The sequence below is a fragment of the Gadus morhua genome, chromosome 18, assembly GCF_902167405.1.
Source record: "Gadus morhua chromosome 18, gadMor3.0, whole genome shotgun sequence".
In the NCBI taxonomy this organism is placed as follows: Eukaryota; Metazoa; Chordata; class Actinopteri; order Gadiformes; family Gadidae; genus Gadus; species Gadus morhua.
The window spans coordinates 7,097,685-7,115,413 of record NC_044065.1 but is presented as its reverse complement, the minus strand read 5'-3'; the positions used below and the strand labels follow the sequence as shown (position 1 = coordinate 7,115,413).

At 48.9% G+C, this 17,729-nt stretch overlaps 1 protein-coding gene across 4 annotated transcripts in view; it reads left to right on the top strand.

The window, feature by feature from the left end:
- The first annotated feature begins 250 nt into the window (after positions 1–250).
- The window catches only part of rbfox3a (RNA binding fox-1 homolog 3a), a 375,680-nt gene continuing 358,201 nt past the window's right edge, over positions 251–17,729 (top strand). Inside the window, exon 1 of one of the 4 annotated variants that reach the window (XM_030340392.1) lies at positions 251–656. The gene's annotated coding sequence lies outside the window, so the exon portion shown is untranslated. The remainder of the gene's footprint in view (positions 657–17,729) is intronic. The other 3 variants (XM_030340387.1, XM_030340391.1, XM_030340389.1) reach the window with 3 other exon arrangements.

The following is a 17,729-nucleotide window of genomic DNA, read 5'->3' as shown; positions in this document are numbered from 1 at the left end:
TCAGCCCACATCGCCTCGTTGCCCTGCGCTGCCAAATGCATCCTCTAACACACACACACACACGCATACGCACACACGCACACACACGCATACGCACACACATGCACACTTGCTTGCACACACACGCACACACACACACACACACACACACACACACAGAGGGGCGGGCACATACACAGGGACACACACACACACACACACACACACACACACATATATAGCCCTCCCTCCTTTTCCTCCACCCCCGCCTACTCTATCTCGCACTTCCCTGGTCTCTCTCTCCCTCTCCCTCTCTTCCACTCTCTCCCCTTCTCTCTCTCTCTCCCGCTCTTTCTTCTCTGCCTCTCGTTCACAGTGCCACATACAGCCAGAGCAGCGGAACAGTGCGGTGTGTGCGCGTATCAAGATAGAGCCAGTGTGTGTGTGTGCGTCCGAAGGCAGCAAATCGCGGCAACGCAAAAGAAAAAGGAGAAAAGGAGGACAGCAGCGAAAAGGATAGGGAAACACAGAGAGACACTGCCTGCAGAAAGAGAGAGAGAGAGCGTGCGAGAACACAAGAGAGAGACAGATAGATAGTGTGAAAGAAAGAATAGAGTGTGCAAGAATTCCACAGACTCTGGGACTTCAGGACTGAGAAACACGGCTTACTTGTAACTGTGAGTACGCTACGAAAGACACACTCTCTCGCTCTCACACGCTCAATCACTGACTTGCAATCAAATAACACTGTGTAGAAGTAAACTAATGTGTGACTCATGGAAAGCGGGCTGGTAGTTTGATTTACCTGCTGTCAGCCATACACAATGAGGGGCAAACTGTTACAGTCAAGGGACTGGAAGAGTTGTCCCTCTTTGGGGGTACAGTTATGGCATCACAGGTCGGAGAACACCTGGACGATGTGCCTGTGGACTACGCAGTTGTACACACCTGACCTGTGTTAGTGTTTGTGTGTGTGTGTGTGTGTGTGTGTGTGTGTGATAGTATTCACGGCATCGTACAATAGATCAAATATAACGTGAATATGCTAAGGAAATGACTGCAATTATTGGAAGTTATAGAATGCGCCTGCAATGGAATATTACACACACACACACACACACACACACACACACACACACACACACACACACACACACACACACACACACACACACACACACACGCGCAAAACTTATGAGTGTTGCAAAATCATTAGGGATGGCTTTTATATACAATCATGAATTAAAAAGATATGTACTGCCAGGAAATCTGTTTAGCACTATGGAATAATTGTTTCTCCGAAATTTGTCTTATAGAGAGAACCGCATTCCGCAACATACCTGTAGCATGCATGCAAAGTCTCTTCCCTATGCTTGATGCAGGATTTTATTTTCAAGACCACATAAAAACACACACACACACACACACACACACACACACACACACACACACACACACACACACACACTACAGGCGTTGAAGTCATGCAGGATGTTGTAACCTAGCCCGGGTATTGTTTATTTTTGGCGTGAATATTTCCCAAGCTAATTTCCCCAGATCTACTGTCGTTCCCATTCCCTGCAGCATGTCGCTGAAGCCTTTTTGTGTTATCCAGACTCTGTGTTCTCCTCCTTCTCGTCCTACTCTTCCTCCCTCTCCTCCTCCTCAGAATGAGATAAAAAATGAAATGAGCACAGCTCACCTTTTATCCCGATCCGTGAAATAAGGCTTGCTTTGTGTTTCCGATCGCTGCAAGTTCAAAAGGTATTTCACTGCTTTTTACTTTGTTTGATGCACTAAGATAATCATCTCAACTGAAGTCCCCTTACTGCAACAATGTGGAATATTTAAGGGGCACCGGTTGTCTTTGACGCGGATAATAAAGGTAACAAGCACAACGGTAATGTCGCCTAAATCGTCTCGGCAAAAAGAACTCAGCAGGTAGTTGTGTAAACAAGCCGAGCGATCCTGTTGTCACACTTACAGAAATAGAAATCTTGACGTAGACCAAGATAATAATATTCGTGTGTGTCCGTGTGTGGGTGTCCGTGTGTGTCTGTGTGTGTGTGTGTGTGTGTGTGTGTGCGTGAGAAAAAATAACAAAATTAATTTGATCAGACGTAACAGCAGTGACTTTTTTTTATTATTTTGTAATATTTCTTGTGTGTGCGCTTTATACAACAATTTCGCTTCATGCGCATACTTGTGTATGTGTCTCCAGGGTGCATTACAGGTGGGTTATTTGGGTTGGCAAGAGGGTGGTGGTGGTGGTATGCGGAGTTGCTCGGCTGTGATTGAGGCGTATTGCGGGAATGGAGAATGGGTGTGGTAGACGTTGAGGGGGAGAGAGAGATGTGTGGAACCTCTTCTCTCCGGTGAAGGTGAGCTGGAAGGATGTGAATCTTGAGTAGCCTGGGTGGATGTGACTGAGAAGGCTGGGTGGATGTGACTGAGAAGGCTGGGTGGATGTGACAGGGAAGGCTGGGTGGATGTGACAGATTAGGCTGGGTGGATGTGACTGAGAAGGCTGGGTGGATGTGACTGATGTGAATGTGCCTCTGAGCACAGTTGTTGTAGTTGTGTGGTGGGGAAGACGGATTTCTGGAAATTCTCTCCGGTGGATGTGACCCTGTGTAGGCTAGGGGATGTGTGGACACGCTGGATGGGGCTAACTTTGGTCTGGATGAATGTGACTCTCTGTGGTCATGGCCAATGTCATATGTGGTCAGGGTGGATGTGACTCTGTGTTCAGGATGGATGTGGCTCTCTTTTGGCTGGGTGGATGTTACTCTCTGTTGTCGGGATGCTTGTGACTCTGGCCTGGGTGAATGTGGCAGAGCTTGTTGGGTGTTGCTCAATAGGGGCTGGGCGGATGTGATTCTCTGTAAGCTGGTAGGATGACACTCTGTGGGCTTGGAGGATGTGACTCTCTGAGCCGGGTGGGTATGACTGGGCTTGAGGGATGTGCACCCTGTGGGCTGGGTGGATGTGACTCTCTGTGGGCTGGTAGTTTGTAACTCTCTGAGCAGGGGGGATGTGAGTGCGGGCTTGAGCGATGTGACACTCTGGGGGCTGAGTTGATGTGTTAACCTTGGAGGGGCTACTTCAAAATATTCTTCTTCTCTGTGGGGTGCCCGGAGAACAGCAGCTGCACCTCCTGGATGTGGCTTCGCTCTCACAAAGGTGTGTGTGTGTGTGTGTGTGTGTTGGTGCATTAGATATCTGCAGGTGTGTGTGTGTGAGGAGAGCTGTCTTAGCGTGCAGTCCGCTTGCCTCCTCATCCCTGAGGGCTGCTGTATTAGACTGGAAAAGACAGTTAAGCTTTTGTGTGTGTGTGTGTGTGTGTGTGTGTGTGTGTGTGTGTGTGTGTGTGTGTGTGTGTGTGTGTGTGAATCTCTTTAAGTGTTAGCGTGTGGATGATTGTGAATTTGAGTGTATGTGTGTGTGTGTGTGTGTGTGTGTGCGTTAAATAAATACAACTGAAGACACACAAAACAGCGCGTCGGTCCGTCCCCATCGACGGGGGCCGTCAGCCTATTTCCGGTACATTAACCCTGAAAGACTCGTCTTATCGAAACACCCCGCATTATAATACACACACAGCTATATACTCTTCTTCTCATTATTATTATTTTTTTTATTAATCTTGTAAACCCTCCCCATTACCTCACAGACACACACACACAACCACACACAGCATAAACATATCCTCATTCCCCTGTCCGGAACGTCACAGTGAGACGTCGATCAGAAATGTATCTTCTGATGCGAGCTCCGTAAGCGCATACAAATGTCTGACGCCGCCGTCCATCGTGCCTCCCGTCCCTTCCTCCGTTCCCTCCTAAACCCTGCGGTCGGATGTTTCACACCCTCTGTGTGCGTTGGCCAGCGGTCCCTCGGTTTGACTCTGTGAACAGCGTCCGAGTGTCCTGCTGACCCCTTCACCCCTTGTGACGTCCCTCAATGTTGGACACGGCGGTCTCTGTGTTGAGGGGCTCAGCGGCCGTTGTGAAGTGATGGTCTGGTCTATTTAAATCCTTAAGAGCGGCGAGTGTGTGTGTGTTTATTAGGGGCTTACACAACATGCCGTTGTCGCTGTGCACATCATCTTGTTACACTCACGCTTTTAAAAAGAAGTGTGTGTGTGTGTGCGTGTCTGTGTGTGGGTGTGCTTGTGGGTGGGTGTGCGTCTGCGTCTGAGAACAGGAGTAAGAGTTCAGTGTGTGTGTGTGTGTGTGTGTGTGTGTGTGTGAGCGGGCGTAAGAGTTCAGTGTATGTGTGTTCAGTGTGTGTGTATGCCTGTGCTGGAGTGACAGAGCAGATGAGTCCATCTCTCCTGAGGTCTAAATCCCTCGTCTGCAGGAGAATGAGGGATGGAGTGGGAGTGAGTGAGCGGGAGAGACATGGAGAGACACGGGTAGCGAGGGGGAGGAACGTGTCGCCCCGTACTGTTTTAGAGTTTGAGCACGGTGACGTAGCCCACACCAACGTCCCCGGGTGCGAACGCGCTGGGATGCACCCGGCGCGTTCACGCCAGTGCAGCCCTGTTCTTTGGCGAGGGCCGTAATCTGCAATGCAAACCAGAGCTTCGCCAGAGAAGGGAGACGGTGACGCCATTGTTAGCCGTGGAGGGACGGGCCCCAAGCGCTCCGGCTGGGACGCAGGGAGGCATTAGTACGTGATATTTTTCCCGTGGTTGCTTAAACTGCTTTCTTTTTCCCCCTAATCGTCGGGACTATAAGGTGCCCGCCTGGGGAGAAGGCCTTCGAGGATTGCCTTGCCCTTGGTTAAATAATGAATGGACTGAAATACTTTAGCATTTCTCTCGCACTATTAGGAAACACTCTGGATGTTTAATTAGCACTGTTCAATGCTTGAGATGCGTGAGGGAACATCCAGTACACCATGGATGCCCAAGTCTTTATGTTGTCGTACTTAATATTTTTAGTATTACGACAATGATGTTTCAGGACTGTTGGTGTCCTCGCTGTCCACCCAAGTGAGAACCTGGCCGGTGCACCTGTATCCACAACCCTGTCCAAAATGAGTGGTTCGTGTTTCGCTAGCGGGCGCGGAGCTAGGTGCCGGACACGAAGAGTCGGTACGCCGGCAGTATGCTCCCACGAGTGGGGGAGTGTTGAGTAGGCCTGTTTGGCCCGCAGCCATCACCGGTGGTACACGTGGATCATGAGCTAAACGACTGCATCTGCCGGTTAAACCTCTCTCTGTGTAGCCCCCCCCCCCCCCCCCACACACACACACACACCCTCCTCCCCCCTCTTTCTCTCTCCCCCCCCCCCCTCCTCCCCGCTGCCTCACTCCTTCCCGCTCCTCTAGGCTATATTATTCATCACCGCAGCGTTGTTGTTTCTAATCCATGACTGACATTTGTTATTGTGTATCTTATTTCATGGATTTGATCAGGGGAAGTGTCATTCATTACGTAAGTGCACGGGGACCTTTGGAAAATCACCGTGCAAATGGAGTCGTTATTGCTCATAGTCGGGCCGCGCACTAGCTTATCGGGGCTAAACAAATATTGTGCGTGTGCGTGTGACTCCCGTATTTATGTTTGTGTGCGTAGATGGCCGTGAGAAACAGACCCTGTCGCTCTGTCTCTCTTTTGCACACACACACACACACACACACACACACACACACACACACACACACACACACACACACACACACACACACACACACACACACACACACACACACACACACACACACACACACACACGTACGCGTGCGCGTGCGCAGACGCAGGGAGGGGGAACCTGGGAACGTGTTTGATGCCATGTTGTGTTACGTAGATGTTTGGCTCATGGCCACAATCATCCAAATGACTCACACACCCCAGCGTATTGCTCTGTGTGTATGTATTTAAAATACAGCGCAGGGATGGTGATGACTGGATGTGCTGTCCTTACTTTACCGTGTGTGTGTGTGTGTGTGTGTGTGCGCGTGTGTGTGTGTGAGAGATGAATGGCACTCTAAAGGATCCACTTGATTATATTCAATGGCGAGCTTTCTCCTCTCACCTTATTTATGTCTGTTCACCGGCACGTCGGACATGCACCTATAAATCTGTTGTTCCCAGTTCTTCCACCCATCCCAGCCTCCACATACACGCACGCTCGAAAACACACACACACACACACACACACACACACACACACACACACACACACACACACTGTCAAACACATTCATAATTTTTCTCTGAAGCCTTTGTTTGCTTCTCATTCAGAGGCGTCTATGTAGTACCGGGCTCCAGCATGCTTCAGAGACACTCTGCAAGTAGTGTTTTAAGGGGCGTGTCCGGCGCTACCTCATGACCTCTAACCCTCAAGCCAGCTCTGTCTCTGTCTGAGCTTCGGCCGGCTCTTAAAGATGAACCGCTTCCTCCTCCTCCTCCCTATATGACGCTTCAGGAGCAGCCTACTCTAAAATTGCACTGTGCACGCAAATGGAGCTAGATGCTATTTTGTGTGTGTGTGTGTTTGTGCGCGCTTGAACCTTGTGTTTAGTATCGTGAATATAAAATGGCAATGTACACAAACACATTCTCATTTGGCATACGTTCCCGTTGGTTTGGCATTGGGAAGGGTGTTACACGGTCACATCTCGCGGCGGCTCCCTCAGACAAACACCGGGTAGCAAAGCAAACATGAACCCTTTGGTTAGATCTGTGCCCTTGTTAGTGTAATTACACATGTAATTGGCAGGGTAACAACTTTCAATGTACACAATATTTAACAAGGGTGGATACCAATTTTTTCTATACCCCTGTGTGAATCTCGCTGTCCGCCTATTCCTAACCGTAACCCCTGATCCGAACCATACTGTTTAATACCATGGTGTTCCGTAACATGATGACAGACAGACAGACATGCTGTATATTGCTGTATTTTAAGTATTTGTTTCATTGCACTGTAACCGGAAACTATTGGGTAATGTGTATCCGACTCTTGTTTTTTCATGTCTGGGTGTACAGGAATAGCTTTATGACCAATTTTCAGGTCAATGTTATCTGTACCTATTTAAGTCGATTTTAGGCAATTTGAAAAAAGATGTGCAGAAACATTTGTGTTCCTCATTGTTCATTTCTCAAAGAAAACCCAAAATACAAACCGCTCAAAACCCAGCAGGATGTTTCTGTGTGTGTGTTTGTGTGTCTGCGCTTGTGTGTGTGTGTGTGTGTGTGTGTGTGTGTGTGTGTGTGTCAGAGACTGGTTGTGTTGGCTCCAACAAACACTCGTACACAATAGAAGGATTAGGTCCTCTGCCGAGAAGGAGGGATACATCTTTATTTCGTATTTTTATTTTTGCTGTGTGAATTGTTTGTCTGCTTTAACCTTCTCTTCCTCTCTCTTCCTCCTCCTCTCAGTCTCGTTTTGCATCTCCCTCTTAAACATAACCCTCCCTCCCCCTTCCTCTCTCCCTGGTTCTTGTTCACGCTTCAGGGATTTCTCTGACCCCCCTCCCCCCTACAGCATCGCTGTCCTCCATTGTGCCCTCAGATCCATACCCTCCCCCTCCATCTCCCTGTGCCCCCTTTTCCCTCTCTATCTCCTTTTCTCTCTTTTCCCCTCCCTCTCTCTCTCTCTCTCTTTTCCTCCGTCTCTCTGGGTCTCTCTCTCTGCTTGCCTCCCGCTGGTTCTCTCTCTCTCTCTCTCTCTCTCTCTCTCTCTCTCTCTCTCTCTCTCTCTCTCTCTCTCTCCCCCTCCCCCTCCCCCTCCCTCCATCTTTCTGGTTCTATCTCTCTCTTGCCCTCTCTCTCTCTCTCTCTCTGCGTCCCTCACTGGTTCTCGGCCTCGCTCGTCCTCCCGCGGGGGCTGATGTGGCGTGCTGGGCGGCGGGCTATTTGACAGGCCTGCTGTGGGAAGATAGCAGCGCGATTCAATGCAGACTCCTGGCGGGGGCGGTCGAGGCAGCGCTGGTGTGAGAGAGAGAGAGGGAGGGAGACGCAGGGAGAGAGACCGAGAGAGGTAGAGAGAGAGAGCGCCAGAGACGAAGAGATGGGTAGGAAAGGGGCGAGGTGGTATTAGCTGGTGAAAAGAGGCGTTGGGCACTGGGGAGGGAGGGAGAGGGAGGGGAGGGGGATGGTTTTAGGGGACGGGTTCGGGGGAGAGAGAGCCAGATATTGGGGCTTAGAGAGAGAGGGAGAGGGAGGGAGGGAGAGAGAGAGAGAGAGAGAGAGAGAGAGAGAGAGAGAGAGAGAGCAAATTAGTCAGAGACTACAAGTGGTGGCATTGCGCAACATCTTTCAGAAATATATTTGTTTGTCTTTCTCTGCGAAAGGTCAGTCCTCGGCCATCCAGGGGTTGAGAATAATATGGGAAGAGAGTGGGGGTGGGAGGATGGGCGGGGGGGGGGGGGGGGGGGGGGGGAGCTTGGAGTGGGGGTTGACAGTCTATTGCCCTGCCATTCGACCCCCTCCCACACCTGCCCAATCAGCAGTGGGTATAGGGTGACCGCCTGGGCAAGGGCGTTGGGATTCTGCTCCTCCACTGACATTAAGTGCTGACCCTAAATCTCCAGAGACTGAGAGACAGAGGGAGACAGAGGGAGAGAGAGGGAGAGGGGGAGAGGGAGAGGGAGGGAGGGAGAGAGAGAGGGACAGACGGAGACAGAGAGAAAGAAAGACCAGAGCATCGAGTTACACCAGGCCTTGCTCAATGAATGATAAAAAATAATAAAAATAAGCGGAGGGGAGACTGATAGCGTGATGGAGAGGGACTGAACGAGGGGAAGGTCTTCTCTCTTCTTGATATTTGTCGTCATGGCTCCCCTCTGGTCCTCTACTCTTGCTGTCGCTAAGAAAGCTCTCGGTTCTGTCCCACTGTCCTGCTGCTCTGTCCCACTGTCCTGCTGCTCTGTCCCTCTGTCCTGCTGCTCTGTCCCTCTGTCCTGCTGCTCTGTCTGTCCCACTGTCCTGCTGCTCTGTCCCACTGTCCTGCTGCTCTGTCCCTCTGTCCTGCTGCTCTGTCCCTCTGTCCTGCTGCTCTGTCCCTCTGTCCTGCTGCTCTGTCCCTCTGTCCTGCTGCTCTGTCCCTCTGTCCTGCTGCTCTGTCCCTCTGTCCTGCTGCTCTGTCCCACTGTCCTGCTGCTCTGTCCCACTGTCCTGCTGCTCTGTCCCACTGTCCTGCTGCTCTGTCCCACTCTCCTGCTGCTCTGTCCCACTGTCCTGCTGCTCTGTCCCACTGTCCTGCTGCTCTGTCCCTCTGTCCTGCTGCTCTGTCCCACTGTCCTGCTGCTCTGTCCCTCTGTCCTGCTGCTCTGTCCCTCTGTCCTGCTGTTCTGTCCCCTTGTCTTGTGCTCCTTGGTCTGGTTGCTTGTTGTCTTCTTCCTTTTTCCTTCCTCCTCTTTTTAATTTAGCCTGGCCCGTCACTGCCCATAGCGATAGCCACCAGCCACATTACTCTCTCTCCCTTCCTCCCTCCTCCTCCAGCTGCCTATTGCTCTTACACTCTCTCGTTCTTGCCCTTGCCCTTTCTCTCTCTCTCTCTCTCTCTCTCTCTCTCTCTCTCTCTCTCTCTCTCTCTCTCTCTCTATCTCTCCCTCTCTCTCCCTCTCCCTCTCCCTCTCCCTCTCCCTCTCTCTCCCTCTCTCTCTCTCTCTCCCCCTCCCTCCCTCCCTCCCTCCCTCTCTCTCTCTCTCTCCCTCCCTCTCCCCCTCTCTCTCTCTCTCTCTCTCCCTCTCCCTCTCCCTCTCTCTCTCTCTCTCTCTCTCTCTCTCTCTCTCTCTCTCTCTCTCTCTCTCTCTCTCTCTCTCTCTCTCTCTCTCTCTCTCCCCCTCTCTCTCTCTCTCTCTCTCCCTCCCTCTCTCTCTCTCTCCCCCTCCCTCTCTCTCTCTCTCTCTCTCTCTCTCTCCAGCTCCTCTCCTCCACCTCTCTCCATTCCTCCTGCTTGCTCCCCCTTGCCCTGTGTTTTACCCCTGTGTGGAGCGGCTCACCTCCGATCACGCTCCTGTTAGGGACCACACCATCTGACAGCTCAGAGGGGGGGAAGGGGAGAGGGAGGTCGGGGTGGAAGGGTGGAGGGGGGCTTGGTAAGGTGGATGACGGTCGTGTGATTGCTGTAAAGGGCTGCGGAGTTGACAGCGATGGGAGAGGACAGCTGACCCCTCTTACTGAGAGGAAGAGACGTGGGGGGTTAGGGAGGGAGGGAGGGAGGGAGGGTGGGAGGGAGGATGAAGCAGAGAAGGGATTTAACAGGGGGTGGAGGGGGGAGAAAGGGCAAAAGAGAAGAGAGATGAGAGCCAGACATGGGAAGGAGCAATATCACAGCTATAAAAAGTGCATTCAATTTAACCATTTCAAGTTCCAGTCTTGTTTAATCTCTCTCTCTCTCTCTCTCTCTCTCTCTCTCTCTCTCTCTCTCTCTCTCTCTCTCTCTCTCTCTCTCTCTGGTGTTGTGTCTTTGTGTGTGATTCTTATGACGCACACCAGACTCAGGCTGAGCTTGGAGGTGAGATTTTATTGGTTCGGTTTGTGGATTATTGCAGTGTTCAATTACACTTGTGTTGTGTTCTGTGTGTGTGCGTGTCTATTTTTACCCGTGGATGCAGCGTCTGTTCATGAGGTTAAATTCAGACGGAAATGGCTTAAACTCAAATTACAGCTCTGCAATAACATTCAGTAAAATCAAAACATAATTATAACATGTAGAAGTGATGGCACGACTGTAGCTCCTATAGCTGGCAAGACCCTTATACAGCGTAGCTCAAAACAAATTAATTCAAGTGTTTTACAGACTTTATGTTTAACCATTTGTGGCCGTAACTTATTTCCTGGTATATTTACAGTGTTTAACAACCATGATTTAACACGCTTGAGTTTCTACCAATTAATGAATGTACCACAAGTATCACAGCTGACTCGGGCTCAGGCTGACTATTCTAATATTCGGTTATTCGTATTGGTTAGATATTCAATTCTCAATCGAATATTCAAATGTTTTTATAATTTCCTTTTTTCATTTTATAAAAAGAAAAAAGTGGTGAATTGTCAACTACAGATGGAAGGTTGGGTGACATCGTGTCCGACAATCCTAGTAAAACAAAACAAATTTCAGTTTGTCCGTTGAGGTTATGTAGCCATCTGTAAAATGGTCTGGAATTATCCCTCGTTATTTTTCTATTTGGATATTAGAACATTATTCTGATACTTTGGAGCAGTTTGACAAACGCCGTCTGGTGTGTGCATCTGCAAGCCAGACAGAGACAAGTCTTTAAACTAACTGGTAGTAATAGTGCAAATATTTATTCCAGATTCTCGGGTTCTCCCCAGGATTTGTTTTCCACGGTTGTGCTCCCTCAGTTGCGGCCATAGAATTATGATGCTGCCGCAAGCGGGGGGGGGGGGGGGGGGTGTTAATGGTTTTAATAATGAACGTATTTACCAGCTATTTCAATGTCCAAACGAGGCCAAAACATACCAAAAAGCTCCACCTACTAATAACAACGGCTTGGTAGATTCATAAACATGAACAGAACAGCAATGTTTTTCCCTTTTATGGCGGTCTATCCACCACAACAGCGCTTTTGCACGATGTTCAAACCAACTATTTTCTTTGTGATGATTGGAAGAAGGTCTCCGCTCATACTATGGAAGCCGGGTGTTTCCGGAACATTGAGCAGGACCGATGAGTGGAATCCGAAAGCCACTGGCTTTCGGCAGCATTCCTACGTGATATTGTTGTTTTCGTATCCTGTGTTATTAAAATAACACTGAAGGGAAAGAGATGAGTTGATAAAAAAGCGACTCTGCAGCAGTCACCACCGCGGGGAGAGATGCGCAGTGTGAATTGACTTTTTTGGGGACGAGCAGATGTGTGTGTTGACCTTTTTCCTGTTCTTGGGTCCCTTATGTAAACACTATAGTACCTTTGCCGCAGCCGTGTGTGTGTATGTGTGTGTTTGGTTGTTATGGATAAAATTGCCATATTTTTGCTCAAACATTTGAGCTTCACATGACCTGAAACATGTTTCAGCACATGTTTGTGTATGTTTCCATGCACAAACATTTCCATGTGTTTGTGAGTGTGTGTGTGTGTTTGATTATTTATATCTGTTTGGATATTTATTATTGTTTGTGTGGGTGGGTGGGTGTGTGCGAGAAAGAGAGAGAGATATGTGTACATGTTCATATATATATACTGTATATGTTTTTTGGTTATATGTGTATGTCGGTACATGTGAGAGTGTGCATGTACACGTGTGTTTGAAATGTACACGTGTGTTTGACATGTACATGTGTGTGTGTGACATGTACATGTGTGTGCCATTGTGTGTGTGTGTGTGTGTGTGTGTGTGTGTGTGTGTGTGTGTGTGTGTGTGTGTGTGTGTGTGTGTGTGTGTGTGTGTGTGTGTGTGTGTGTGTGTGTGTGTGTGCGCCACGTGTGTGTGTGTGTGTGGGCCCGGGGACGTCCAGGTGCTGACAGGAGCAGCAGCCCTGGTGGGCCGCGATGCTCCCTCAGTGGGGAGGCAGCAGCTCAGCTGTCAGAGTGGGTTAACGCTCCACTGACACCTACACCCCTCCGTACTGTCACACACTGACACCTACATGTCACAGTTTAGCTTCGCTCTTGCCATTAGGGGGCTCTGTTCAGTAGGAGCTTTTGGGGGTCATTTTCAGTCAACTGGTTGCACCTGTAGTTGCTGTTTGTTTGCTCATTTCTTTTTTTCTTCGCAAGGTGGAAGATTGAGCCACTTCCAGTTTGTAGGCGGGAGACTACAAACGACACAACAAAAGAGTTTACCTCGCTACTGAGTTGTAGTAGTAGTGAGTGAGTTCGGATGTTGCGCTAGGGCTAGCTAAAGCAGATTTTACCTAGCTACTGAGTTGTAGTAGTAGTGAGTGAGTTAGGATGTTGCACTATGGCTATCTAGGCAGATTCTTCCTAGCTACTGAGGCTTGTAGTAGTAGTAGTAGTAGTGGGTGAGTTAGGATGTTGCACTATGGCTATCTAGGCAGGTTCTTCCTAGCTACTGAGGCTTTTAGTAGTAGTGAGTGAGTTAGGATGTTGTACTAGGGCTAGCCAGAGCAGATTCTTCCTGGCAACTGAGGCTAGTAGTAGTAATGAGTGAGTTAGGATGTTGCACTAGAGCAGGGGTCACCAACCTTTTTGAACCTGAGAGCTACTTCATGGGTACTGAGTCATACGAAGGGCACCCAGTTTGATAGACTCTTCTGAAATAACAAATTTGCTCAGTTTGCCTTTAGTTACATATTATTAATATTGATTAATGATTCTCATCTATGTGAAGAAACTGATCATGTTAATGATTTCTCACAATAATTATCAACAATGAGGTGGGAAAGAGTTGTTCAAGAATGAGTTGTGCTATTTCAGAACAGGCCTGCGGGCGCCTCATATGGTCCTTGCAGGCACCCTAGTGCCCGCGGGCACCGTGTTGGTGACCCCTGACCTAGAGCTAGCTAAAGCAGATGCTACCTAGCTACTGAAGCAAGCAGTGAGGAGTGAATTAGGATGCTAAGTTAGGACTAGCTAGAGCAGAATCAACCTAGCTTCTGAGGTTAATAGTGGGGTGTGAGTTAGGATGGTGCTCTAGAATGAGCTAGTGCACTAGGTCTCCCTAGCTGATGAAGCCTGTATTTGGAAGTAAGTAAGAGTGGTGCTTTAGGGCTAGGCAGCGAGAGCAGTGGGTCTACCTAGCTACTGAGGCTTGTGGTGGTGATAGATTTAGGAGGGTGCATTGGGGCTTGCTACAGCAGTAGGTCCCCTTAAATGCTGAAGCTTGAACTGGGGTGTCAGTGAGGGGGAGGTGCGTTAGGGCCAGGTAGCTAGCTAGGGCAGTGGGCCTACCTACAGAGGCTTGTAGTGTAGAGTGAGTGGGTGAGGGTTGTTGTATCAGGACCAGGTAGAGCTGTTGATCTACCTTGCCACTTGGGCTTGTAGTCTTGATATGAAGGATCCTTCTGGAGAAGGACTTAAGGACTTAAGCAGTGTGTCCTTGATCCCTTGACACCTCCTCTCTATACATCCTCCCTGCATATGTGTGCACTTGGGAATGCGAGGCATATGAAGCACTCTGAGTGTGTTTGTACTGGCTGCCAGAGGGGTATAAATACAGTCCTCGTACCATCTTAAGGAGGCTATTCTGTAATGGACGGATCAGAAGCAATAGACGGCATATCAAGTAAGAGAAATAAGGTAAGAGAGGGAACAAAGAGATACAGGGGAATGAAATGTGATAAATATGCATAAGATCCCCTTCAGTCGTCCTCTATCAACTCAAACACACGCACAGGTATATACGCACGGCCGCACACGCACGCACATTAACCTACCACACGACAAAGGATGTGGTTCAAGCAAACCTGCAGGTTCACTAGTAGGTCATGCAGACGCACACACACAGACACATACACACACACACGGCAGGTTGCTTAGATACGCCTTAAACGGGGCGAGGAGAAAAAGAAAGCTTTAAATGAGACATGATTGAGAATAGCCTATTAGTTCAACCGGACATTTCTTTCTGATAATGAAAGCGTAACCTTTCGCAGAGAGAGTGTAACGTATATTTAATCATTCCTGTCGCGTCCACCGCAGACTGTGAATGAGTTTGAGGCGGCTCTACTCCGTCTGACAGACGCGTGAGTATACACAGCATATTTAGACGGACGCTGTCCCGGTTCAGTCAAATAAGTGACAGCTAAATTACCTCACCACCACCACCGCCACCACCTCCACCACCTCCACCACCCACCCTCGCACTGCTACACCCTCTCCAATCTTTTATAAATCAAAGTGTTTACAAGGAGATCTGGATATGATGTCTTACCCGGCGGCATTGTGTGTGTGTGTGTGTGTGTGTGTATGTGCGTGTACTTGTGCGTCAGTTCGTGTGCGTGTGCGTGTGTGTGAATTTTTGAGTGTGTATTTTCCACTGTGTGAGAACGGCAAAAAAAACAAAACAGCAATTGCTTTTTTATTTTTTTGTTGTTTGAATAAAAAGCACGGTTGAGTTGTTGCACTAGATTCGTTGCACCGTATCAGCTTCAGAATCAACGTCCGGGCAGCGGGGGGAATCCATCATCGCAACACGCTTAATTCTCCTAATCTATCAATTGCCATGGAAATTAATGTCATACACCTGTTCTGCTAATATTCTAGCGAGGAAGCGCATATCAATGAGGTTGTGTTTTTTTTTTTTTCACTCAGGCTTTCAAAGGCTGAAGGAGGGCTGTGGAGTATCTGCCGTTCGCTCTGTCGCTCCGTCTTTCTATTCATCTCTATCTCTCTATCGATGGCCCTCATCATGCCCATGTTATTCTAATGCCCCTTTAATGATCTGATTGTAGGCTGATATAAAAGGTCCACTACACGGGCGGACACATTTATTCTCCACTGCTCATCGTAGTCACAGGTTGAGCTGTGACATTTAGAGCTGCGACGAGTTGAATGGCTGTTGTGTGTTAATGTGTGTGCGTGGGTTGATGTCATGTGTATTTTGTTGTTTGTCTTTGGCTGGTGATTTAGAAATTGACCGAAGAGCACGATATTTCCATAATAATAATAATAATAATGTTAGTCACGAGATAGTTTGTTAATCCTCCCCATCGTAAATGGGACTCGGATGCCTGTGTTTAAACTTGTAATGACTTAAATATACATGCGGGCGTATGTACATACATGAAATATCACACATGCATACACAACATTTGGAGACTCCCATAGAGATGATAGATGTAGACGTGAAACTGATTATCGGATGTTCCCCTAGCTTCCTCCCATGGCGACACACACACACACACACACACACACACACACACACACACACACACACACACACACACACACACACACACACACACACACACACACACACACACACACACACACACACCATCCGTTAACTGTTAGAAATGTGCCAAGCGAGACAGAGTTGCTTGTACACTCAGCGAGACAATACATTCCTTTTAATTAAGCAATTAATATCGTCTGACGTGTTGCCGGGACACATTAGTTATTCTAATGCTTCCAGCGAGAGATAGTCACTTTGGGCGATTGAGTCATGGGACTTGCTTGGAAAGAGAGAGGGATAAAGGCAGAGAGAGAGAGAGATAGAGGGAGCTGTCACATGACCGCGCCAGGGCCTTTATCCATACTTAAGAGGACCATTATTGGTCCGTCTCCCTCGGAGGCAAACTCCTCCAAGACGTGGCTACATTTCAGCCCCGCATTCTTGCTCATTATTTCATTTGAAAAAAACGAAAAAAACGTTTTTAACTAAAGTTTCACGCGGACCAGATAGGCTAGAGCCTGTAGAGAAAAAAAAAAACACAATAAAGAAGAAAATAGAGTGAACGGCAGGGCATTAAATAGGATTGAATTTCTCCCCCGTCTTCTCACCTTATCGTCAGTCTCAGGAGAGCTTGGAGGCTCGCTCCTTTTTACCCAGAGTGCATTGCGTAACTGGCACAACTCCTGATACCGGCTGACTGAAGGTGAATAGCCATTCAGCGCCAATATGCAAAGCATTGTGGGGAATGCAAAGAAAGCGTGTGTATGTGTGCGCACGCCCACGCGTCTGCGTGTGGGTCTATGCACGCGCAGGATGCGTAATCTCAAGGGTTGTCAGTGCCTACATTTCAGAGAACGTTTGAAAGGCCAGAATGACCCTCATCCATCGTAAGCGAACAGACCTAGTAACATAGAATGTAGAATGCATCTGGAACAGCTTTCCGTCTGATTTCCGTGAATCGAACGTCGAAGGCATCTCCAGAACTCCCCCCCCCTGTGGTGATATTATGTCGCCGAGGGTGAGGTACAAGACCTTTGCGACAACCTCTTCCTTGCTCCTTTGCTCTTATTGTACACGCGCACACACACCTGCAAACACACCTGCACATACACACGCCTGCACACACACACGCACGCGTGCATGCATGCATGCATGCACGCTTGGACACACGCACGCAGACCTGCACACGCACACACACACACTCACGTACTGCGTCAATGGCATCAGGGCATGTTGGCTCGTATATGGCCATTTTGTTCCTGTGTGCAGGTGTGCGAGTGTGGGTGAGTACGTGTTTGTGTATTTGTTGTGTGGGTGTGTGTTCCCACGTGTGTTCATGGCAGCGGGTCAGTGGACCCTTTTTTCATTTTAATAGCTTTGTTGGACTTTTAGAAATGAAACGGCGTGGACGGTAAATGGATTTTCTGTAGTTTGACCAGTTCATCTCAGGTTTCTCGATTTTCTCCCGGTTCCAGTTTGCTGCCTCGCGATAATGAGGTAGGGGGCAAAACATGCATGGGGTGAAATGGTGGCTCCTTCCTCCCCTTCCTCTCTTGCCATTCTTATCTATTCACCCCTTTATTGTCCTTCATCTTGTTTCCCTTGGCTCTCTCTCTCTGTCCCCCTCTCCCTCTCTCTGTCTCCGTTTCGCTCTCTCTCTGTCTCTCCCTCTCTTTCTGTCTCTCTCCGTCTCTGTCTATCTCTCAGTCTCTCAGTCTCTTTTCCTCCCTCTCGCTCCCTCTCTCTTCTATTCTCCTCCTGTCCATTCGCAGAAGCGCACGCCTCACGCCCGGGCCTTCACGCACAAACGCACACACGTGTGCACGGGGCCAGGTCGGCGGAGACCTTATAGGAAGTGAGCGGCCTAATTCAATCCTTCTAATGCCTCGACACGTCACGGTAATTGCCGCTGTTTCTAACGTTCCGGCGACCGCATCTTCTCTTCAACTTTCATTTCAGCGAAAGTGAAG